At 38.7% G+C, this 25,270-nt stretch overlaps 1 protein-coding gene across 9 annotated transcripts in view; it reads right to left on the reverse strand.

The window, feature by feature from the left end:
• The window catches only part of FAF1 (Fas associated factor 1), a 294,589-nt gene that overhangs the window by 245,659 nt on the left and 23,660 nt on the right, over positions 1 to 25,270 (reverse strand). For 2 of the 9 annotated variants that reach the window (XM_045584589.1, XM_045584586.1), the window contains exon 3: positions 23,881 to 23,972. The exons of the other annotated variants lie outside the window; for them this stretch is intronic. The gene's annotated coding sequence lies outside the window, so the exon portion shown is untranslated. The remainder of the gene's footprint in view (positions 1 to 23,880; positions 23,973 to 25,270) is intronic. 9 annotated transcript variants of the gene reach the window in all.

Genomic DNA, 25,270 nt, shown 5'->3' on the forward strand with positions numbered 1-25,270 from the left:
AAAGGAGGCAGAAGCACCAATGGGGAAGTTTCCTTATATAAAACACTAGAGGCCCCGTGCATGAAAATTCATGCACTGGTGGGGGTCTTTCAGCCCGGCCTGCCCGCTCTCAAAGTCTGGGAACCCTCGGGGCAGGAGACGACCAGTGATCAGGGGAAGGCAATGCCCCCATCACACCTCTGCCAGCAGTGCTAGCCTCAGCCAGCCCTGGTTACCTGAGCCTCGGGCAGCCCTGGGCAGCTGCCATCTGAGGCTTGCCTGTGCCTCGGGCTGGCCCTGAGCAGCTGGGGGCTAAGGGAACTGGAGGACTCCGGAGGAAGGTGTGCGGAGCAGCCAGACCCACCTGGAGGCAGGCCCAGCCGTGCCATGCGCCTGCCACCCTAGCAGGGCTGAGGGGACTAGGCACCGCCATCTTTGAGGGTGTGTCAGTCAATTAGAATATTCCCTCCATATTGGCTCTGGGTGCCGCCATCTTTGTGAGGGTGTGGCGGTCAATTAGCATATTCCTGCTTTATTAGATAGGATTCCTAAAATTGGTCTCTAAGCTAACAAGTCACCAATTACTTACAACACTGCACAAAAGTGACATGACATGGAAGTTCTAAACAAGCAGGCTGTTACATCCTAGATTGTGGGCAGTTCACTGCAGGGTGATAGAGAAGATGGTCTGGAGGAAAATAATGACCTATCCAACATTATCTTTGCATCATAACAACTTTTTCCCTCCCTTTCCCCATCTATGTACACATCAAAATGGAAAAGAAAAGAAGCTAACACTTCAATGTTTTATCAGCTATCTGGAAATCAACCACCAAAAGGAGTTTATGTATTTTGTAAAATATATTTGATAGAGGTGGGTCAAGTTTACAATGTTATACTGTTGAATGGAAATAAAGTAGAGTATAAGATGCTTGCTATGAAGTTTGAAAGCTATAATGCCCTACTGGCAAAAAAAAAAAAAAAAAAAAAAAAAACACCACAAACACACACACAAACAAATAAAGACATCCACAGATTAATATGTACAGCAGATGCCGTAGCCCTGACAACTCTGGAGGCTCAATTACTCCTTTGAGTCGAATGCTAAAATCAGTTTTCAAAGCCTCAAATTGAATGGAAGCATCTCTGCCTAGTGCCAGGTCAATTATCCCTTTTCTGTTGAGAGCAATAGTTCCACATACAATACCTGTTTTGCTAAAAAATAAAAAATGGTAAGAGAATGTTCTATGGTATTGGAAAAGAAACAAAGTACCATAGTTTGGAAAGATTTTGTACAAATTTTCCCTAGGGAATGCCAAAGTATAATGGAAAGAACACTAAGGATTTATAAAACTCCAAGTTTGAATCTAGACTCACCCATTTATTAATTTGGTGACCTTTGTATATTCTATATTCACTGAGCCACAGAGCCTCAGGCTCCTCATCTGTAAAATAAGCTAATACTACAACCAAAATTTCATTCCTCAGAGACATCAAGTTCTTCTATTTCTCACTTAGAGCCTTTGAAAATACTTTATCTTCTGCAATGTGGTTTCCCCAATCTTTGTCTGCCTACATCTTAATAATCATAAGAGCTCTTGTTAAATATACTTTTTAATTTTTTTTCTTTGATCAACCCTCATCTAAGCAGGTTTACTCTCACATAAAACTCGGTACTATTCCTTCTTATAATTGCTAATTACTTATTTGGTGATTATTTGTTTTATGTCTGCCTTTCTCACTAGACTTTAAGTTCCATGATATAAGAAATGATATCAACTTTGTTCACCTCTTAATCCCATTGCCTAACACATTTGCAGCAGATAAAAGACACTCAATGATTATTTACGAGGCCAGAAAGCCACACAATCAAGGATTGAGAAAATCTCAAAGAAGCTTCCTGGATGAAACAACTAAATATCTCAACTAAAACTAAAGGATAAATGGAAAGCAGTACTAGTGTTTGGTAGACATATGTTTTTATTTCTATTGAGCAAAATCTTGAGAGTGGAACTGTGGGATTGTATGTTAAGTGTGTGTTTAACTTTATTTAAAACTGTCAAACTGTTCCCAAAGTAGTTATACCATTTTACATTCATATCAGCAATGTATGAGAGTTCCAGTCCTCCTAAATCTTCACCATCATTTGATGTTGTTAGTCTTTTTAATTTCAGCCATTTTAGTGTGTTTGAGTGGTTCTCTTTTTAAATATTGACTTTTATTGATGATAAATTGATCCCATTTTAAGTGTAGAACTTTTTAAGTTTTAACCGATGCATGTACTCATCTCTACACTTCCCTGTAGTGCCTTCCCTATCATTTCCCACCTACCCCAAGTAATCCTTAATCTGACTTCTTTAACTAAAGATTAAATTAATATTTTCTAGGCATTAAAGACTAGTTCAATAAATGGCGTGATAATCTGGATATGAAGACTTTTTGTTATAAAGATGTTCTCTCCAGATTCATTTTCAAATTCAATATAATTTAAACTATAATCCTGGCAGATTTGTTTGTGGGAATTTATAATCTGATTATCATATGAACATGCAAAGATCCAAGCATAAACAAGATAATCTTGAAAGGAAAAAGTTTAAGGATTTACTCCACCAGATTATCAAGACTTTAAAATTTACCTGTGCATTACATTAAAAAAAGGTAGTATTGAAGCAAGAATAAACAAGTAGAGCAATAGAACAGAATAAAGAACTCATAAACAGATCCACACATATAGAAATACTTGACTTATGACAAAGTCATTCAATAAGTAATAGTAAATCAAATGGATATCCATGAGGGGAAAAAAAATGTGAGCCTATCTCATACCACACACAAAAATCAACTCCAGATGAATTATAATCTAAATGCAAAAAGCAAAGCTTTTTTAAAAAATCTGTATGAACATCTTCATTAGCTTAGGATAGACAGAGGTTTCTTTTAAAAAAAGAGGACTCAAAAAGCAAATTCAATTAAGGAAAAGATTAATAAGCATAACTATATTAAAATTAGTCATTTCTGCTCATTACGAACCACACTTAAAAGCAAAAAGGCAAGCTTTTTTGAATGGAAGAAGATCTTCACAACACATAGAGCAAACAAAGAACTCCTAAACAGAACTACATAGAACCCTTGCAAATTAACAGCGAAGAGACATATAATCCAATAGAAAACTAAGCAAGAGATTTGAGTGGGTACTTAGAAAAGAGCATAATCAAATGGCCATTAGGATTCTAGTAAGTATAAATTAAAACCACAATGAAATACCTCTATATGCCCAAGAGAATTAATAAAAATAAAAAGACTGACAATATCAAGTACTGGCAAAGACATAGAACATCTGGAATTCCTATAATGTGCCAACATAATGTAATTGGGTGCAACAACTTTTATGAAAGATGTGGTGGAGAAAAGTGGGACAGGGAGGTATACTACTGCAAGAAGCTATATTCTAACATGAAGGTGAAAAATGGAACCAGGCTAGTCAGAAAATTCTGTAGTTTGGTGGGACAGAATACATGAAAAAGACACTATTCTTAAACTATCTATTCAATAAGTCTGCACAATAAGTTCAAACTATCTGCACAATTTGGCTTTCACAGTGTTAGCAACTGTGAAAAACTAACATTGTGTGTTATAAACCATAACTTGATTCACTAAGCGGCCTCTTATTAGAGCCTAACCTCAAAGTGCTGACACCCATCTGCTGCTTTCCTCAACACATTCCACAATAGAAAACAGGCATGTATGCCAGGGTAAGTAGGAAACTGAGACTGCGGCTCAGCATTAAAGGCAGTCAAAGGCAAAACGCCTTCCCAGAAGTCCATTCCTCTTTCAGAGCATTTTGTACTACTGAGTGGAAACATCAGGAAACCAAGAATCTACCCACTCACCCTTCTTTTTCCTATTCCACTTGTTTCTTCTAAATCTTGGCAGCTATACTTCATCCTTTAACTGAGCTGCCAATTATTGACAAACCAAGGGCCAGCGTTTCAGTTGTTTAAATTTCATGAGCCAAACTGCTTTTGCAAGTGAGTAGAATAAGAAAAATATTATTCCAAATTTTAAAAAAGCATTATTAATAGCCTGAAAGAAATTGTGAGGTTACAGAAGTAACAGTAGTTTGGTCATTAGATTCTGGCACGCACATACAATCAAACCTTGGTGCCTTGCTATCTCCCTTTTAGAGTCAGGTATCTGCATCCATATCACAGAGATCTAGATTAAACACTGTTTAGCCATCTCCCTCATCATCCCTAAGGTGTCATTTTTTAAAAAAGATTGTTGTTATAAATTTTCTGTAAATAAATACAGATTGACCACTTCAACAAACAGTACATCTTTTATAAAAGCACTTCCAAGTTTTATCAATCTACATTTTATAATCTGAATAGAGTATGTTACTAGTTTCTCACATATATAAGCTATTCTATATTGTGGCATTCCCCCAGGGCTCAAAGCCTTATTTGTCAGCTCCAAAGGCTTCTTGCCTCACTTTAAAACAAAAAATAAATACACTTAAAATTGTACTGAAAACATAAAATGAAAATTTGAAAGAAAAAAAAATGGGAATCTATCCCTGAATGGAAACACTATTAAAATCAGGCCAATTCCTCCCAAGTTTCCTTATAAGAATAAAGAAATTCCAAAGCTCAGTGGATAGAGCGTCGGCCTGCAGACTGAAGGGTCCCAGGTTCGATTCCGGTCAAGGGCATGTACCTTGGTTGCGGGAACATTCCCAGTGGGGGATGTGCAAGAGGCAGCTGGTCGATGTTTCTCTCTCATCGACGTTTCTAACACTCTGTCTCTCTCAATTCCTCTCTGTGTAAAATCAATAAAATATATTAAAAAAAAAAAAAAAAGAAATTCCATAGTAAATACCAACATTTAATTGTAAGCTGAACAAAATAAGTCTAAAACCTATCTGGAAGAAAGTCCAGTTGAAAACAAGCAAAACATTTTTGTGAAAGAAGTGTAATGAAAATACATTCATCAGTAAGTATGTAAGTTACCTTAAGAAAAACCATTTGAAGCTAGTTCGAGAACAATTTTTTTTTAATCCTCACTCAAGGATATGTTTATTGATTGGGGAGGGGGGAGGGAGGGAGGGAGGGAGGAAGAGAGGGAGGGAGGGAGGGAGGGAGGAAGGGGAGAGGGAGAGGAGGAGAGAGGGAGGGAGGGAGAGAGAGAGAAAGATCAAACGTTTGCCTCCTGTACACATGGAACCTGAAACCTAGATATTTGCCCTAACCAGAAGTCAAACCTGCAACCTTTTGGTGTATGGGAAGATATTCCAGCCAACTACAGTAAGCCACCCAGCCAGGGCAAGAACAATTTTAAAATCAGAGGGACCAAAAGAAATCCTAGCATATGGGAAAATTCAGCATATGCCAAAGGTGACATTTCAAGTCAAAGAGAAAAGCAGGGTTGCAAAAAGTTAACTGAAACTAACAAATTAACAGAAAAAGTAAGTTAGATTATTATTTACACAATAACATATCCTATGTGGTTTAGAATTCAATGTGTGTGTGTGTGGGGGGGGGGGGGAAGAAAACACAGCCATGCTAGAAGAAATTCAATCTGATCTTATAGTAAAAAAAAAAAAAAGCCCTATCTAAGCATACTAACAAAGAAAAAAAATAAAAAGGTTGACAGATTTGACCACACAAAAATAAAACTGTAACATCCACAAGCCCCCAGAAATTTAAGTAACAAAATGGGTAAAAATAGGTGCACATACATGATTTTTTTTAAGTACATGTATTTAATAGACAGTTATAGAAATTCACTAAAATTTAAGTAACTGAAAAATGGACAAAATATACAAACCTCACAGGGAATCAATATAAATGATCAATACAACATATGGGAGGATAAAATCTCAACCAAAGAAATAAAAGTCAAAACACAATAACAATGCTTACTTAAACTGGCAAGTATATAGACACATATATAGGCATATTAGTACATACATACATACATACATACATACATATATGAAAGTATCCGTTGTTGCTAAGCATATAATGAAAAGGCTTTCTTATACACTGTTGGTTTGATTGCAATTATAGACACTTTTCTGTAAGTTAATTTGATATAGTAGCAAAAAGATTAAAAGGGGAAAAGGAGGCCAGGGATGAGGATCCTTTTAAACCATCAACTTTCTCTGTAGGTTTTGGGTTTAAGGAAGTAATTTCACATGATTTTTCTATAAGGATATTCTCTAAGGCAGTGGTAGGCAAACTCGTTAGTCAACAGAGCCAAATATCAACAGTACAATGATTGAAATTTCTTTTGAGAGCCAAATTTTTTAAACTTAAAATTCTTCTAACACTACTTCTTCAAAATAAACTAGTGCAGGCTGTGGTGTTTTGTGGAAGAGCCACACTCAAGGGGCCAAAGAGCCGCATGTGGCTCATGAGCTGCAGTTTGCCGACCACGGCTATAAAGTTTATACTGTAAAAAATTAGAACAAATCAAATGAATAATTATTGGAAAATATTTTATACATTCTATGATAGGATATGGTGGAGCCATTAAAAATATGCTTTATAAAAACATTTTATGACACTTAAAAAAATACATTAAAAATAATTTATAAAAGAATAATTGGCGGTAGGGGGACTTATTTAAGCCAAAACACAAAATACTGTAAGTACACAGTATTTACTTACAATTAAGTGGAGAGTTGCTACTCTATATTCTTCTAAGTTTTAGAAGATGAATCTATATGACTTTTTTAATCTTTATTGCTGAAAGTATTATATATGTGTCTCCTCCCCCTCCCCCATTGACCCTCTTCTTCACCTTATCCCCAACCCCTCACCCCAGACCTTCACCACTCTATTGTCTGTGTCCAGAGATTATGCAAATAAGCATGCATAATAGTTCTTTGGTTGATCCCTTCCTACCCACCCTCCCCCATCTTTCCTGTGAGATTCTGCAGTCTGTTCTATGCATCTATGTCTCTGGATCTATTTTGTTCATCAGTTTATTTTGTTCATTAGATTCCACATATGCATGAGATCATGTGATACCTGTCTTTCTCTGACTTATTTCACTTAGCATGAAACTCTCCAGGTCCCTCTATGCTGTCTCAAAGGGAAAGAGATCCTTCTTTTTTACAGCTGAATAGTATTCCATGGAATAAATGCACCATAGCTTTTTTTATCCACTCATCTACTGATGGGCACTTGGGCTGTTTCCAGATCTTAGCTATTGTAGGATGTGCTGCTCTGAACAAAGAGGTGCATACATTATTTCTGATTGGAATTTTGGGTTTCTTGGTGTACATTCTTTAGAAGTGGGATCACTGGGTCAAATGGCAATTCCATATTTAATTTTTCAAGGAAACTCCATACTGTTTTCCATAATGGATACACCAGTCTGCATTCCCACATATAATTTTTATAATTGTAAAAAGAGAAAGAAGTTTGAAATTCATAATTATATTTGAAATATATTTTCAATCTGTAAAACTAGCAACTATCTTTCCTTGATATTTTTTTTTTAATGTGGGGAATACTTAAAGGAATGTGTGTTTTTTAAAATCAGGATAGCATAACGTATGCTATAGTAACAAATAATACCCCAATTTTGGTGGATTATCAAATCAATAAGTTTATTTTTCACTTATGCAAAACCTGCTGAAAGTATGGGCAACTCTCCAGAATAGCTGTCCTCCATGTAGTGATTCAGGCTGATCCAATAGAATAGCTCTACCATGTGAACACAGCTTTCATCACTGGCCACAGCTTAGGAAGAAGGGAGAAAGGAGAGAAGGAGGGAGGGAAGGAGAGGAGAGAAAAAGGGAAAAGAGGGAGTGATGACTCAATCAAAGGGAGTGTAACCCTGCCAACACTTTGGTTTTAGATTTACGGCCTCCACAACTGTAAGACAGTAAATTTCTCTTGTTTTAAGATACCAAGATTTTGGTAACTTGTTACAATAGCCCCAGAAAACTAATAAACTTACTATCAGAAACATGAATGTGCAGTATGGCAGAAAATATATAAAGGGTGAAATGGAAAAACCAACACATTTCCTCTCAACATATTTGCAAATACAGTGGAACCATTATTTAGCGCTTTCAGAGTGGCAGAGACATTAGCAACAGCTATCTAAACAGTTGTTATCATTGTCTGGTACTGACACAGAATACACAGTAGTGACAGTAACAAAGGAATTGCCCATTGATTTAGTATCAATTTTGATAGCGGAGAACATTCTGGATTTTTTGACTCACTAGGGTAATAAGTGCTAGTAACATCCTTACAGTAGAGATAAATTTAAAGCTCCCTCTGAACAAGTATCAGAGCTCAGCAAACAAGAAATGTAAGTGTGTAATTACAATAATATTAACAAGACCTTCTCCACAGTATATATCCCAATAAGGAAACTCTCAAAACCAAAACTTCACAGCCTTTGAATTCAATGAGCATGTTCAAAGCAAAAAAAGGAGGGGAGCTGAATCTGAAGAGGCAGAGCTTATTTCCAGAAGGTAAGGTAAAGGAATTGAATGAATGGGGGAATGGCCACGATTCAGCATAGAGAAGGTAGAAAGAGAATGAGTGTATAAGAAGAAAAATTAAAAAATATCAAAAAACTAAATAAAATAATAATAATTTTAAAATAATAATTAAAAATATATTTAAAACATTAAAAGTTTATATATATATATATATATATATATATATATATATAATTCTCTTTCTTTATCTATATATTCATCTATTTTTAGAAAAGGAGAATAGAGAGCAGACAGTCCTGATTTTGGTGAATGAAACTTAATTAGAAGAAGAGAACAAGTGGGGACAGGATAAACAAAAGCATAAAATAAAAAACAAAAGCATCAAACTAACAAACAATCAAACAAACAACAACTAAAAAAAAACTGGCTAGCAAAGAAAGAAAAGGGTGCATGGACATTAGGTATATGAGTAAGCCATCAGAGATTACTATAATAATGTATTAGTAAAGCAGATAAAGAAGATCAATTTTTGACAAGGAGTAAAAAGAAACAAGAGAGGAAAACTAAAGCAGGAACAGAAGAGAAACAGAATATTTCAGAGGAAGAAATGGTTGGCATAAAGGTACAAATGAGATAGAGTAAAATAATAATAAAAATAATAAAAATAAAAATATAATGTAGAACATTAATTCAAAAAATATAAAATGGAAGAAAAAAAAAAAAAAAGCTGGGGTAGCAATGCTTATATCAGACAAAACAGACCTCAATGTGAAGGCCAGAAAAAGATAAGGAAGGCCACTTCATAATACTAAAGGGAGAAATTCAACAAGAAGATATAACTCTGGTAAACATATATGCACCCAATACAGGAGCACCCAAATACGCAAGAAAACTTCTGGAAGATATCAAGGGAGAGATCAACAGTAATACAGTCATAGTGGGGGACAATTAAAGTCCACTATGACTGTATTACTGTTGATCTCTCCCTTGATATCTTCCAGAATCAAGGAATCAAGATATCCACTGACACCACTGGTTAAATCTTCTAAACAAAAAATCAGCAAAAAAATTTTTTTTCTAAATCCTAAATGATTCACTAGATCAGATGGAATTAATTGACATCTTCAGAACATTTCATCCCAAAGTCACAGAATATACATTCTTCTCAAGTGCACACGGGACATTTTCAAAGATAAACCACATAATGGGACACAGGCAGTATCTCTTCAAATTAAAGGAGATAAAATCATATCAATCATCTTACCAGATCACAATGGCATAAAATTAGAAACAATCCCAAAAAAATCAAACACTTTGAATCTAAATACCGTTTCCCCGAAAATAAGACAGTGTCTTATATTAATTTTTGCTCCCAAAGATACGCTAGGTCTTATTTTCAGGGGATGTCTTATTTTTCCATGAAGAAGAATAAGGTACACATTTATTGTTAAATGAAAATAAAGGAAATTTATTACCTGTGTATGGTACAGTAGTACAGTAGTTGTCAACACAAACCAAACTGTGAATCCTACAGTATCAAGAATTTACTCATTTATTCAATGACAATCATGTCATCATCTTCTGGAGCATCATCATAACAATCCAATTCCTGAATTTCCTGGTGAATTTCTTGTGACTCCATTTCTTTCAAAATCAGTGGACCAAATCTCTAACGTTTAGCAATAGCACTGTCTTTAAATGAGTACTTCTTATCAAATGCTCGCAGTGCATTTGCAATGCAACTGTCAATGATTTTTCTCCCATGAATTCTTCACCCAAGTCACAGCTTCTTGCAGTTTAGATTTCACAAAGTTTCCACGCTGATTTCTCTCCATTCTATTTTCAATGTAGTCATTAATTTCCATGCACAAATTGTCTTTGAATGGCTTGTTTATTGCAATATCAAGAGTCTGGAGATAGGCCGTCATTCCTGCAGAAATCATTATCTGATCTATTTTTCTTTCGTGAAGAAATGTCTTCATGTCTTTAGCGCGGTGAGTGCTGGCTGCATCCCAGACTAGCAGATCTCTTTGGCTCCCTGGCATAACAAGCGGCAGCATTAAATTGACCCACTTCCTTATAACTGCTTGTGTGGCCCAGGCCTTTTCAGTTTCAAGATTAAAAATGCCCAAAACACGTTCAATCTTTCCCTTCTTGCCCTTATAAATGATTAAAGGTGGGATTTTTGTGCCATCCAGACGAATTGCCAAAATACAGGAAACGTGCACTTTCATAAGCAGTGGAGGGAATGTACACTAAGGAGGCACCCACTGGTCAATTGTTGTTTGAGATGATTGGCCCATAAACACTGCAGTTTCATCTATAGCAATCATGTTGGAAAGATTGTATTTAGAGAAGTCAGCATCATCAATAAAGGACTTGAATGCAAGTGCTTGCTTATTAACTTGAGTATCTTCCAACCTAAACAATGTTGTACTGGTAGATCTTCTTAAAGACATTTCACTTTGCTGAAGGAAATTATCCAGCCAGTGTTGTGATGCTTTGAAGTCTTAGGGGGCTATGTCAAACTGTGGTGCCATTGCAAGGGCAAATTCTTGAATCTGAGCCCTATTCACAACCAAAGCCTTTGCTCTCCTGTCAACAACCCATTCACAGATCAGGTCTTCCAGCTCGGAAAATAATGGTTGCCAACCTGATCCACACTTGCGCTTTTTAGCATTTCCCTTGTCCACTTGTTCAATGAGGTTACCATACTCTGCTTGCCATTTTTGGACCAATCAGATACTCAACATCTTCTCTTTGCAGAAAGCAGTAAGATTTTGGCCCCAAGAGTCTTCCATGATTCCTTTCTTGTACTCCACAGAGTAGCTTTTTCTTTTTGCACTCATTTCTAGGGGTAAAAAAAAGGAATTGGGGTATGAAGGTAGGGGGAGGGGGATCACTTAAAATGGCACAGGGGAATCAGAAGGGGGAATCAAAATGGCACAGGAGAATCAGAGGGGGGATTACCATTTTAGTAGCCCCTTTTGATCCTCTTGTGTCATTTTGATTGCCCCTTCTGATCCTCCTGTGTCATTTTAAGTGATCCCCCCCCATCCCTGTGCCACTGAACACCTTCACCAGACATCTCCCCTACCCCTTTATCAGACATTTACCCCCTGGGGCCTGCCTGGGGACTGTCACTGGGCTTGCTGGGGCCTGGATCTGGGCTGAAGCAGGTTCTGTCACTGACTGAGAACCTTCAGTCATCATGAGGGTGGCCACGAGCATCAGGTAGTGTCACCAGAGACAGACCAGCACTCACCACCTTCGCAGTGGCTGTCAGCTCTAATCCTCCTGTTCTTCTACAGGCATCTGCGAAAGTCTCCTCCTCTCTCCTGCCCCGCACTCACCGCTCACTCCGACCTCCGCTCCGCCTCCACACAGCAGTGAAGTCAGGACTCCGCATAACGTCACTGGTTGCTAGATGCCAGTCGGGGCAGCCATAGCGACCAGTTTATGGTAAATTAATTTTCATTCTGAGACAGAGCCTAGGGGGGCCTTATTTTTGGGGGGATGCCTTATATTTCACTCAGAACGAAAATGTAAGTAGGTCTTATTTTCGGAGGATGTTTTATTTTCAGGGAAACACGGTAGCATGCTATTAAACAATGATAAGGTTACCAAAGAGATCAAAGAAGAAATAAAAAGCATCCTGGAACAAATGACAATGAAAACACAACAATCCAAAATCTCTTGGACACAGAGAAAACAGTATTGAGAAGGAGGTTCTACAAGCCTACTGAAGAAAATAAGAAGCAATGGTAATCCATTACTTAACCCTACAACTCAAAGAGTTAGAAAGCGAGCAACAAGAAAAGCCCAGTGTAAGCAGAAGGAAATAATAAAGATCAGAGTAGAGATAAACGACAGAGACAAAAAAAAAAAAAAATTACAAAAGATCAACAAAACCAAGAGCTAGTTCTTTGAAAGGACAAGTAAGATTGATGAACCTCTAGCCAGGCTCACCAAGAAGCAAAGAGAGAGGACCCAAATAAAAAAAAATCAGAAATAAAAGAGGTGAAGTAACAACCGACCCCAAAGAAATACAAAGAATGAAAAAATACTATGAACAACTCTACAACAACAAAATGAACAACCTAGATGAAATGGATATATTCTGAGAAAAATACAAGCTTCCAAAATTCAATCAGGAAGAATAAAAAACTTGAATAGGCTGATAACTACCGAAGAAATTGAAGCAGTAATCAAAAATCTTCCAGCAAACAAAAGCCCTGGTCAGGACAGCTTTACAGGGGACTTCTACCAAGCATTCAAAGAACTAAACCCTATCCTCCTTAGACTATTCCAAAAAATTCAAGAGGAAGGAACACTTCCAAGCTCCTTCTATTAAGCCAACATTACCCTAATTCCAAAACCAGATAAAGATACCACGCAACACCCACCATCCAATCAGGAGTAGGCAAATTAACCCAACAAAGATGGCGAGATAATTTGCATTCATAGGCACAGAGCAGTCAGGCTGGGCAGGACCCCTGCTACGAGGAGGAGGACCAGGGGGAGGGAATGGTGGGGGAGGGGGGGTTCCGGGGGAGCTACAGGAGCAACGCTCAAGCCAGGAGCAAAGACTGCAAGCTCCCAGCCTGAGCACCGAGAGCGAAGACGAGGCCAGGGAGCTTGCAGTCTTTGCTGGCAGTACTCAGGCCAGGAGTGAAGACTGCAAACTCCCCGCTGGCCAGGAGCAAAGACCGCAGGTTCCCCCCAGCCAGAGCGAAGACCTGGGTCCTGGGTGCCAGAGGAAAATCAGTGCCAGCAGCCAAGTGAAGGAAGGCCTATTCTTCCATGAATCTTCGTGCAAAGGGCCTCTAGTTTTGAAATAGAAACAAACAAGAACCATAAAGTTAAAGCACTCATTACTCCTCACTATCGTTTCACCTCCAACCTACACACACCAAAACAAACAAACAAACAAAAAAAAAACCTAGCTAAAGCATCTGAACTTAGCCAATCTGAAAGAAGAGGGTGCCATTAAATAAAAAACTTGTAAATCACAGTATTACCATAAAAATGAAAATACCAACAAATATATAAGAGCTATTGCTAAAAAAAGAAAAAAAAATCAGGAAATGAAATTTCATACATACTGAGTGAGGAAAATTCCCTCCCAAAAAATAACCAAGAAGCAGAAAAAAAATACTGTAAATCAATACGACAAACTGTATACTTAAATATACTTAAACATCTCAGGACTATTTTTTTAATAAATATTTTTAATTAGAAAATTCAAAATATATGAATAACAACAACATAAAAAACAGAAAATAAGGAAAAAAACTGGTACTAAAGGAAAAAGAAAAAGACAAAATTTTCTTTAAAATGAAAAATAAATTATAAGGTACCCAACAAAATTTAATTCAGGAGCATTGAAGAAAGGCAGGAAAACACTAAGAGAATGAAACTCACGTACTGAAAGAAGTAAAAAGTATAATAGAAGAAGTAGTACAAGTGGAAGAGAGACAAAATAATATTCATACTGTCAAGAACTTGAAAACAAAAAACAAAGCAATGAAACAGAAGTAAAATTTAAAACTATTAAAAACGGCAAACGGTTTTGACGGGAGAGGAGCGAACTGCAAATTGTGACTCTTTGATTACAGTTGTTGTCGGTCAACTCATGAGGAACCCATTTTCCAAACTTTTGGACTTTGCCAAGTGCACGCAATTGATTGGAAATTGTTTTTTGTGAACAATTTAAAGTTGTCTCAAGCTCTTGTTGGGTAATTTGAGGATTTTGCACCAAAAGAGCTTGAAGAGCTTCTTGACCAAAATTGGACACACGGCCTCGACCACTCTTGTCATCTAACGAAAAACTTCCCTCGCGAAATTTCTCAAACCAACGCTGGCATTTTCTGGCGCTAACTGCATCTTGACCAAGAGCACTACAGATGTTTTTTGCAGCCTCACTTGCTTTTCTTCCTAATTGGAACTCGTAAAGCATGCAGTGCCGAATATGCTCTTCATCCGCCATCTTCTTAGCCCTAGTTTTGCAACAAAAACCAAACCAAACACAAACTTTTTCAAGCAAAACTTGTTAATTGCACTTCACACGTTCTGTAGATACAATGTGTTTGAAGGTTATGTCAATACAAGTCAACGCCAAGCAAGATTTTAAACGAATGTTTAAAAACGACATTAATTATTACCAAACCCGATATGACTACTTCTTTCAGAATTAGCAGTGAGCTGGCTCCTTACAATTTAATTTAAATAGTTTTATGTGCTCTAGTACTAAAACATGTTGTTTAGTACTGGAAATCAAAAACAATAAATATTAGCCACATTTCCAAATTTAATTTACTAATGGGAACATCATTTTCTGCTAGGTGATTAACACCCACATTTTTATCAAGTCTTAAAGCTTCTGAACTTTTATAAAAGAGATTTTTGATTCATATAAACTATAATTCTAGAATTATATTGTATTTCAAGAAAAAATATCAACATACTAATAAAATCCAATAAAAAACTTAGCAGAGCCAAAACTGGTTTGGCTCTGGATAGAGCGTCGGCCTGCGGACTGAAAGGTCCCAGGTTTGATTCTGGTCAGGGGCATGTGCCTTGATTGCGGGCACGTCCCCAGTGGGGGATGTGCAAGAGGCAGCTGATAGATGTTCCTCTCTCATCGATGTTCCTAACTCTCTATCCCTCTCTCTTACTCTCTGTGAAAAATCAATAAAATATATTTAAAAAAAAAAAAAAAAAAAAAAAAACTAAGCAGAAACTTAAATTATAGTTGGGGGGAGAGGGGCTTGAGTGGACCTCCAAAATAATGTAAAAACTGTGAATTTAGTAAACTGACAATTTCATGTTTATAAAAACTTAATTTTTCGTCTAAAATATAGAAAAACAATTCTTTAATACCGCTTAATTATATTTTAAACTAGAGGCCCGGTGCACAAAATTCATGCATGTGTGTCCCTCAGCTGGGCCTGCACCCTCTTCAATCCGACACCCCTCAGGGAATGTCCAACTGCCAGTTTAGGCCCTGTGGAATCAGGCCTAAACCGGCACTCAGATATCCCTCTTGCAATCCAGGACCACTGGCTCCTAACCACTCACCTGCCTGCCTGCCTGCCTGCCTAATGCCCCCAACTGCCCTCCCCACCAGCCTGATCTCACACCCAATGGCTCTTCCCTGAAGGTCAGTTTATCCCCAATTGCCCTCTCCTTCCGACCTGGTAGCCCCCAACTGCTCTGCCCTGCCAGCCTGATCTCTCCCCCAACAGCTCTTTCCTGCTGGCCTGGTAGCCCCTAACTACCCTATCCTGCCAGCCTGATCTCACCCTTAACCCCCTGCCAGTCTGATCTTGCCTCTAACTGTTCTCCGCTGCTGGCATGATCGCCCCATCACCATGGCTTTGTCCAGAAGTAAATCTGACATCCAGAAGATGGCTGGTCGACCTAGTCTAATTAGCATATTAGCATTTTATTAGTATAGATTATTAGTATAGATAGCAGTAGTCTTTTATCACACTAAACTTTCTCCTAAGAGGTATAACTGATAAAAAAAAATTTAGAGGTTAAGTTATATGATGCACTTTCTTTTTGGTAAAATGGCACAACCAGAAATACAGAAGAGGGGGAAATTTTTATGAGATGCTTAGAACAAATTTACAAAGGAAAGAATTTGTTTGTAAAAAATATTTCCCTTTTTGTATTAATCCTCATCTGAGGATTTTTCCCCCCAATGATTTTCAGAGAGTGTGGAAGGGAGGGGGAGAGAGAGAAACCGATGTGAGAGACATATCAATTGGTTGCCTCTGCCAGTACCCCAATCAGGGCCAGGGATTAGGCCTGCAATCGAGGTATGTGCCCTTGTCTGAAACTGAACCAGACCCTTCAGTCCCCAGGGTGATGCAATAACCAATGAGCCAAACTGACTATGGCAGAAAAATATTTCTCCAAAAGCTACAATAGGTGGAAACAGCTAAATTTTATTAGTGAGATAAAGAAATCAACCCAATCCTATTCCTTGTTTATCTGGGTTATCTTCCCTCTTTACTAAACCTTATGGTTGCCAGATAAGGAACAGTAATGGCAAAGACATGAACAGCAAAGACTTTTCAAATATCCAAATGATAGAGATGAAAAATAGACTTAAAAATAAGTGTAGGAATAAAATCAATCCGTCAAATAAGCATCTATTAAGCAACTTCCATATGCCAAGACAAATTCATAAGAAACACAATTCCCTTACTCTAGAATCTTACAGTATATTTAACAACAAATCATAAACATTCTTCTTTTTTTTTTTAATCAATCTTTATTGTTCATATTGTTACAAAGGTTCCTCATTTCTTCCCCCCGCCACCAGGTTTCCACCCCACCCTCCGCCCCCTCCCCATCCCCCATTGTCCTCATTTATAGGTGCACAGTTTATATTCAGTCTCTTCCTCCCTCCCTTTCCCCGATAGTAAATCCCTTTTCAGATAGTAAATCAGTTACTTAGCATTTTCTCATATCAATAATACCACCACATGCCCAATGATACATTTCACACAAAAGACATTTCCAAATAGGTCAACCAGCCTCATCCAGGCCCCACCCAAGGCACTCACAGATCAACACCCCAGCCCTATACTAACTCAACACATCCAGATCGAAGTCTTCATCACTTAATTCAGCAGACCCTCAAGTTCCCACAAAAGTTTCCAGCCATGTCTGAGAGGCCGCCGTGGGGCAGGGGCAGGCGAGAAGCGAGCTGTTCCGGGCCTGGCTGCTTCGGGCCTGGCCTCTGTTGCTCTGGTTCGTTCCACAACCAGCTGCTCCGGGTCTGGTCACCGCCGCTCCCGACCTAGTTGTTCTGGACCTGGCTGCTGCTGCTCCGGGCCTGGCCGCACCCGACCCAGCTGCTCTGGGCCCAGCTGCTCCAGGCCTGTCAGCTCCCAGCCTGGCAGCCGCTGCTCCGGGCCTGACCACACCAGACCCAGCTGCTCCGGGCCTGGCCACTCCCAGCCTGGCAACTGCTGCTCCGGGCCTGGCCGCACCAGACCCGGCTGCTCCGGGCCTGGCCGCTCCCAGCCTGGCAACCGCTGCTCCGGGCCTGGCCACACCAGACCCGGCTGCTCCGGGCCTGGCCGCTCCCAGCCTGGCAACCGCTGCTCCGGGCCTGGCCGCACCAGACCCGGCTGCTCCAGGCCTGGCCGCTCCCAGCCTAGCAACCGCTGCTCCGGGCCTGGCCGCACCAGACCCGGCTGCTCCGGGCCTGGCCGCTCCCAGCCTGGCAGCCGCTGCTCCGGGCCTGGCCACTCCCAGCCTGGCAGTCGCTGCTCCGGGCCTGGTCGCACCAGACCCGGCTGCTCCGGGCCTGGCCGCTCCCAGCCTGGCAACTGCTGCTCCGGGCCTGGCCGCACCAGACCCGGCTGCTCTGGGCCTGGCAGCTCCCAGCCTGCCAGCCGCTGCTCTGGGCCTGGCCGCACCAGACCCGGCTGCTCCGGGCCTGGCCGCTCCCAGCCTGGCAGCCGCTGTTCCGGGCCTGGCCGCACCAGACCCGGCTGCTCCGGGCATGGCTGCTCCCAGCCTGGCAGCCGCTGTTCCGGGCCTGGCCGCACCAGACCCGGCTGCTCCAGGCATGGCCACTCCCAGCCTGGCAGCTGCTGCTCCGCAAAGCATAAACATTCTTAACTATCAAAAGTCCTTTCACTTGACAATGTGTGAAATTAGTTGTGAGTGGTAGAAAGAAAAACATAGAAGTTGAGAACAGACAGACTGATGGCTGTGAGAGCAGAAGGAATTTGGGGGGCTGGGTTCAAAAGGTGAAGGAATTAAGAGGTACAAATTGGTCATTAAAAAGGGGATGTAAAGTACAGCATAAGGAATATAGTCAGTAACACTGTAATAACTATGTATGGTATCAGGTGAATACCTGAAATATTGGAGGCATAACTTTGTAAAGTATATGATTGTTTAAGCATTATGCTATGCATCTAAAACTAATAACAATATTAAATGTAATCTGTAATCTGAAAATAAATTTTAAAGAAAAATATAGAAGTTCAGAGAATAGTACACTGAATACAGAAAATCTAATAACCTAAACCATTATTTTAAAGCTATGAAAAATTAAGGACTGAGATTTGGGTTCAAAATCAGTTGTACCTCTTATCAGTGGTATGAGCAAAGATAGTTTACTTAACATCACTGGACCTCTAAAAGTTTGTCATCTATAAGCTAATGTCTACCTATCCACTTTTTGAGGCTGATGTAAAGATTAAATGAAATAATGTGGTAAATCACTTTGACTTACCTAGCACAAAGTAGACCCTCAATAAAAGGAAAGATAGTAGAAGAGGTGGGATGGTAGTCAAATTACAAAATGAGAAATTAAAAAATTCTGTAGAATAATTGGCTTATGCCCCCTTACAAACAAGAAATACAAAGAAGACTATATCAAAGGAAGAGAAATTGATATTATACATTCCTTCACAATAACTTCTCTTTTGTCATAGCAAGGATCTGTGCAAACATAAGCCAGTATCTGATGGCCATTGATGAAGGGCAGTGCTCAATGCTTGGCTGCTTTCTGAGGATGACAGAGACTCATTATGTCACTGGTGAAACTAGTTCATTCATAAAACTGCAGGTGTTTATAACACTGTATAAAGTAAAAAAAACAGTGCACATTCCAGGAACGCTATAGAGTGGAAGAAACTGTTATAAGAAATTTTAGGATAATCATTAAGATACATTTCCTCAAAAGTGAAAATTAGTGAAATGGAAATGTCTTATAGAACCTAATAAACCTTAAAATTTGACAGATTATGGGCATGATAATTTTACTTGGGTTTGACTCTTCGGTGTTTATGAGTTCATTATAAGCTTCTATTAATACAATATTATCTTTGAAGACTAGAAATTCAGTAATGATCCAAAAATAAGCTGATTTGTTTTATATTTGACTTGAGTTGGAACATATACTCAAAGATAAATACAAGTCCTCTGAAAAGAGTCTTTCTTCAAAAAGAACAGCTATGTCAGCAGAGGCAGCAAACTATAACAGAAATTGAGTGCAAAGTTCAAAAATCATTTCCTAAGAGCATAGAGTACTTAAAATGTAGTATGGCTAGGTTAATTTTTACTTTCTCTTAGGATTGGGTTACCAAGTATATGTCAGATGCCTTTCCCTGGATCTCCTATAATTTATTAGAAATTTGAATTATTTGAAGGAATTTCACATGTACTAACCTCTGTGAAACAATTGCCATAGGTTCTTGTCCTGCCATTACCTACATCATAAAGTTTTTTCTTAAAAAGGGTTAAAAAAAAAATGGTACATGTACAAGTGTTTCAAACTTATGACATTCCATTAAAAAGTTTGCTTATATTACTATTCATAATTTACTGCTCTTTGTAGAATCTTAACAGAAATTAGGACATAAACAGCTTTTTCATAAACATTTCATGTATCAAAGGATCTTGAGTATAATCCAGGCCAAATCTTTTATTTTATAAACGTAGTTCAGAAGTTCAAGGAAAAGTAACTGGGTCTAGGGCATACTCAATAAAACAGTGACAAGACCTTTGAAGAGCGAGGGCTCCTGATTCAAGATTAATGCAATGGGTTTACCACTATAGCTAGCTGTCTCACATTTTTATTACTCAAAATTAACATAAACAGTATAAACTTTTATTTTCCACTGACCAAAATTCTTCTAAAAATAGAAAATGAGAAGTGGGTCAATTCTGGAGCCCAGATTATAATTTATAGTAATCATGTAGTATGTTCCATATAAGGAGGCAGTCCTTTGGTAAAAGTTCTAATTCATTACTAATAATTCTTCCTTACATATTTACCTTTTAGATATAAACTGAAAATACTCACCTGTGATGAAGGAATCGACTATAAGTTCAGGAAAATGTGAAAAATGAACATCTGAGATAGATAGAGGCAGTGGGGCTTTATGTCAATACCACAGCCTGAGATGCTTCCAATAGTACTGAAGTTTATGTTATTTTGCCTTCAAAATTTTAGCATACAAAACCCAACTTGTAAGTGCCTCAAAATAATAGAGCAATGGTAAGATATGTACACATGTAATAGTTTAATAAAAAAAATGAAAAATAAATAAATAAAAATAAGTAGAGTCTAATTGTGGGGTCATAGTTTGAAAGCACTGCTTTGTGGATAGCTATATAAAGAAAATACTGTACATAAAGAAAATACTGTACATAATCATGGGAAGTGACTAATGATTAAAATTTCTGAAACTATGTTTTCATATAGAACACTTTTTCTTTGGGTATCTATATCTATAAAATATTTGTAATATTTTTTTCAGGATGTTATTCCCATTTATAATATCCTATATGATAAAGAGGTAATATGCAAATTGACCATCACTCCAACACACAAAATGGCCACCCCTGTGTGGTCAAAGATGAACGCTCCCCTGTGGACACAAGATGGCCACCACAATATGGCCAGCAGGAGAGGGTAGTTAGGAGGGACCAGCCCTACAGGGAAGGGCAGTTGGGGGAAACCAGGCCTGCAGGGGAGGGCAGTTGGGCGGGACCAGGCCTGCAACGAAGAGCAGTTAAGAGTGACCAGGCCAGCAAGGGAGGGCAGTTAGGGGTGACAGGGCCAGAAGAGGAAGGCAGTTGGAGGCAACCAGGCCTGCAGGAGAGGACAGTTTAGGGGGACCCAGGCCTACAGAGGAGGGCAGTTGGGGAGGACCAGGCCTACAGGGGAGAGTAGTTGGGGTGACCAGGCCTGAAGGGGAGGGCAGTTGGGGGCAACCAGACCGGCAGAGGAGGGCAGTTAGGGGTGACCAGGATAGCAAGAGAAAACAGTTAGGGGTGACAGGGCCAGCAGAGGAGGACAGTTGAGGCAACCAGGCCTGCAGGAGAGGACAGTTTAGGGGGACCCAGGCCTACAGAGGAAGGCAGTTGGGGGTGACCAGGCCTGTAGGGGAGGGCAGTTTGGGGTGACCAGGCCAGCAGGGAAGGGCAGTTAGGGGCTACCAGGCTAGCAAGGGAAGGCAGTTAGGGGTGACAGGGCCAGCAAAGGAGGGCAGTTGGGAGTGACCAGGCCTGCAGGGGAGGATAGTTAGGGGCAACCAGGTTGGCATGGGAGGACAGTTAGGAGTGACCAGATCAGCAGGGGAGGGCAGTTAGGGGTGACCAGGACAGCAGGGGAGGCAGACAGGGGCAATCAGGCTGGCAGAGGAGCAGTTAGGCATCAATGAGGCTAGCAGGTGAGTGGTTAGGGAATGATCAGGCTGGCAGGCAGAAGGGGTTAGGGGCAATCAGGCAGGCAGGCAAGTGGTTGGGAGCCAGCAGTCCTAGATTGTGAGAGGGATGTCCCAGATTGGAGAGGGTGCAAGCTGGGCTGATGAACACCCCCGCCGTGCATGAATTTCATATACCGAGCCTCTAGTATATGTAAAAGAGACTGTAAGTTTCATCAATTTTTCAATATAGTTCTCAAAGTCAGATACCATATATTGTTACATTTGTTTATGCACCCATTGCATCTAGAATAAATTACACTATAAGCTAGGGGTGTCGAACTCAATCAGAGAACGGGCCAAAATCTTAAATCCTGCCTAAATCGCGGGCCTTATGGTTTACTGAACAGTCATAAACTGTCATTGTGATGGAAACGCAGCGGAGTGCAGTGATGACAGCGCGGTGCGGGCCACATTGCAAGGCCTGGCGGAACGGATTTGGCCCACGGGCCTTGTGTTTGACACATGTGCAAGCCCTCAGGAGTGACAGAATGAGTTTTCTATTATTAGATTTTCTTAGATTCATTACAATTCCAGATTGTGGTACTTAACTCACATTCCTCTACACTTCTGTAGTAAAATGCACAAAAACACTGGAGAAGAGATCTACCTAAATGTACAGAAAATTTTAAGTACAGACATATCTTAGGTTAAAAACTCAAATTACATGAACTGTTCCATAAGCCTCAAAAAACGTGGAGAAGTGATCATCACAATATAGAAACACAAAATATAATGCTGAGGAAAAATATAGAAAACACCTTATAAAAAGTTCCATGATCCAAATGTAATGTGAACTAATAATGGGTTATTTAAAATATTTAAATTTCATTTTTTAAATGACAATGTAAATATGGAATAAAAACAAAAGAAATGAGAAAATTTTTAGAGCAAGGTAATTACACAATACAACAAATCTTTACTATGGATAGAAGTTGATTATTTGTAGAGAAAAGCCAGCTAGGTCATACATTTTAAAAGAAAGTCAAAGTTTTTAAGGTTGTGAAAGACAGCCTGATGCTTTTGCTTGGGCCCAATACTGTGTAAGAGATCACATTTCTGTACAAATATAGTACCAGTGTTTTTCAACCAAGTGCTATTACAACATTTTCCAAAATCAATTAACTTAGAAATAGTTGGAAAGCACTTGTACCATTGAAATATTTAACACCATCTGAGAACATTCTCCTTCTGCAATATTCTAGAAAGATTGGATTGAGAAAATATCCAGAACCAACAAATGTTTTAGCCTTCAAAACTAATCAACATAAACCAACAAGAACCAGATAAGGAAAAAACTTATATCTATCCCCCATAAGTTGTAATTCTCATATCAAAGATTTGTACTTCATTACTTCCAGTCCACAGCCTCTCTTTAACTCCATCCTATATCCCTCTCAACCATATCATGCAAGCAACAGTGGCTCAGTGGCATTTTTAACCTCAACTAGTAATTTACATCAGCCCCTAAAATGTACAAACTAAACAAAGCAAAGCCCTTTATTGCAAAAGGAGCTGCAAAACCAGAAGCCTGAAGGCATTATTCCAAATAAGTTGCTACCCTTTTCCCCTACACATGGTGCTTTGTTAAGAGTATAGTACAGTGGTAGAGGTATAGATTTGGAGGCAGGTTATATACATATTTGTAAATTTTGACAAGTGACAGAATATTTTTTAAAAAATACTAATAAGGAAATAGACAATTTGAAAATGTATATAGCTGATAGAAATTTAAATTAGTTCCAACCATCTTGGAAGGCCATTTAACTAGAAGTATCTAAAAACTTAAATGTATACAATTTGACCAAGAAATTTAATTATGAATGGTATTTATTTAATATATTCTAGGAAAATAACAGGTTCAGTATGAAAGAATGTATGTACACAAATGTTTTCTACAGCAATTTATATAATAGCAAAATTCCTAAATGTCTACTGATTAGTAAAATTAGTATGCTACAATCATGACAAGAAATAACATGTAAACATCAAACAAACAGTCTTAAAAATGGCAAACAGTCACATTTACTTGGATAGAAAAACATTCATGATAGGTTATTATGTAAAAATGCAAATCACCAAATAGTAGAAAGAGAACAATCACATTTGCATTTTTAAAAATTTAATCACATAATTAAGAGAAAACACCCTGAAATAATATACCCAAAAATGTTAAACAATTACTACCTCTAAGTGATGGGATTAAAGGTGATTATTCATTTCTTCTTTGTAAATTTATCTTCTCAGTTCATTACAATGAGCATTATTACTTTTACAAGCTGAAAACAAATGTTTTTTATATTTTGATTAAAAAAATTAATAGTAGTAAATCTACACAAAGCACACAGATAACTGATAATTATGTAAGTCCATGTATGGATTTGGATATACCTACACATCTAATCTCAGCTCTGTAAGTACACACCTTAAGTTTTGACTTCGAAAAATTAGCACTTCTTCTAATTGTAATTTGGACTTTTTTAGGATTTCAAAAGCAATGAGGGATATCTGTGCCATCCCAATAGAACCAATACTGCTCCAACATTGTACATTTTTTTACTTTGCTTTGCAATTGTAACTAAATTACAATTTTGTGAATGTGTAGTACTGTAATGGACCTTGCCTTTTGAGTTCCTGCCACCTTCCACACCCCAAAAAATACTATAACACTATTATAATAAACTGCCTGAAGTTCATAAGGAAAACCACAGCAGAATGCAACTTCTTTAACATCTTCAGAAAGGAATAATTATCAGTGAAGGCCCCAGGAAGTGAGGGGGAAACATCAAATAGAGTTATTCAGACCAGTCTGGCTCTTCTCTTCTTTCAAATATTTCCACCACAATACTACAGGGAAGATGAACCTCAATACACAATAAGATCGGAGAAGTTTTTAAATTATTTAAATTACATAAGAATTCATAATTTAGTAATTTAATAATGAACTTCATATTAAATATGAACTTCATATTAAAGTTATAACATTTTGGTTTTACCCATTCAGGTTAGAGTTACAGATGGGCAGCAATATGCCAAACTAACTATAAGAATACTAAAACATGCCCTAGCTCAGTGGTCGGCAAACTCATTAGTCAACAGAGCCAAATATCAACAGTACAACGATTGAAATTTCTTTTGAGAGCCGAAAAACCAAGTTCTGTGCATGGACCACGAAGTTTCATTTGCATTGTACGTGCGCGCCCGCATGTGGCTCACAAGTCGCAGTTTGCCGACCATGGTTTGGCTCAGTGGATAGGGCATTGGCCTGTGAACTGAAGGGTCACAGGTTTGATTCTGGTCAAGGGCACATGCCAGGGTTGTGAGCCCAATCCCTAGTAGGGGGCGTGCAGGAGACAGCCGATCAATGATACTCTCTCATCACTGATGTTTCTACCTCTCTCTTTCCCTCTCGTTCCTCTGAAATCAAAAAAGAATATTAAGACATTCAAATTTCATAAAATTTGAATAGTGGTCAGACAAAAAAAGTGCTTGAAATAAGTCAGAGAAAAACATATATGATCTCACTTATATGTTGAATCTAAAAAGAAAACCAAACTCACAGAAACATAGTAAACTG

Source organism: Pipistrellus kuhlii, unplaced genomic scaffold (assembly GCF_014108245.1).
Source record: "Pipistrellus kuhlii isolate mPipKuh1 unplaced genomic scaffold, mPipKuh1.p scaffold_m20_p_2, whole genome shotgun sequence".
In the NCBI taxonomy this organism is placed as follows: Eukaryota; Metazoa; Chordata; class Mammalia; order Chiroptera; family Vespertilionidae; genus Pipistrellus; species Pipistrellus kuhlii.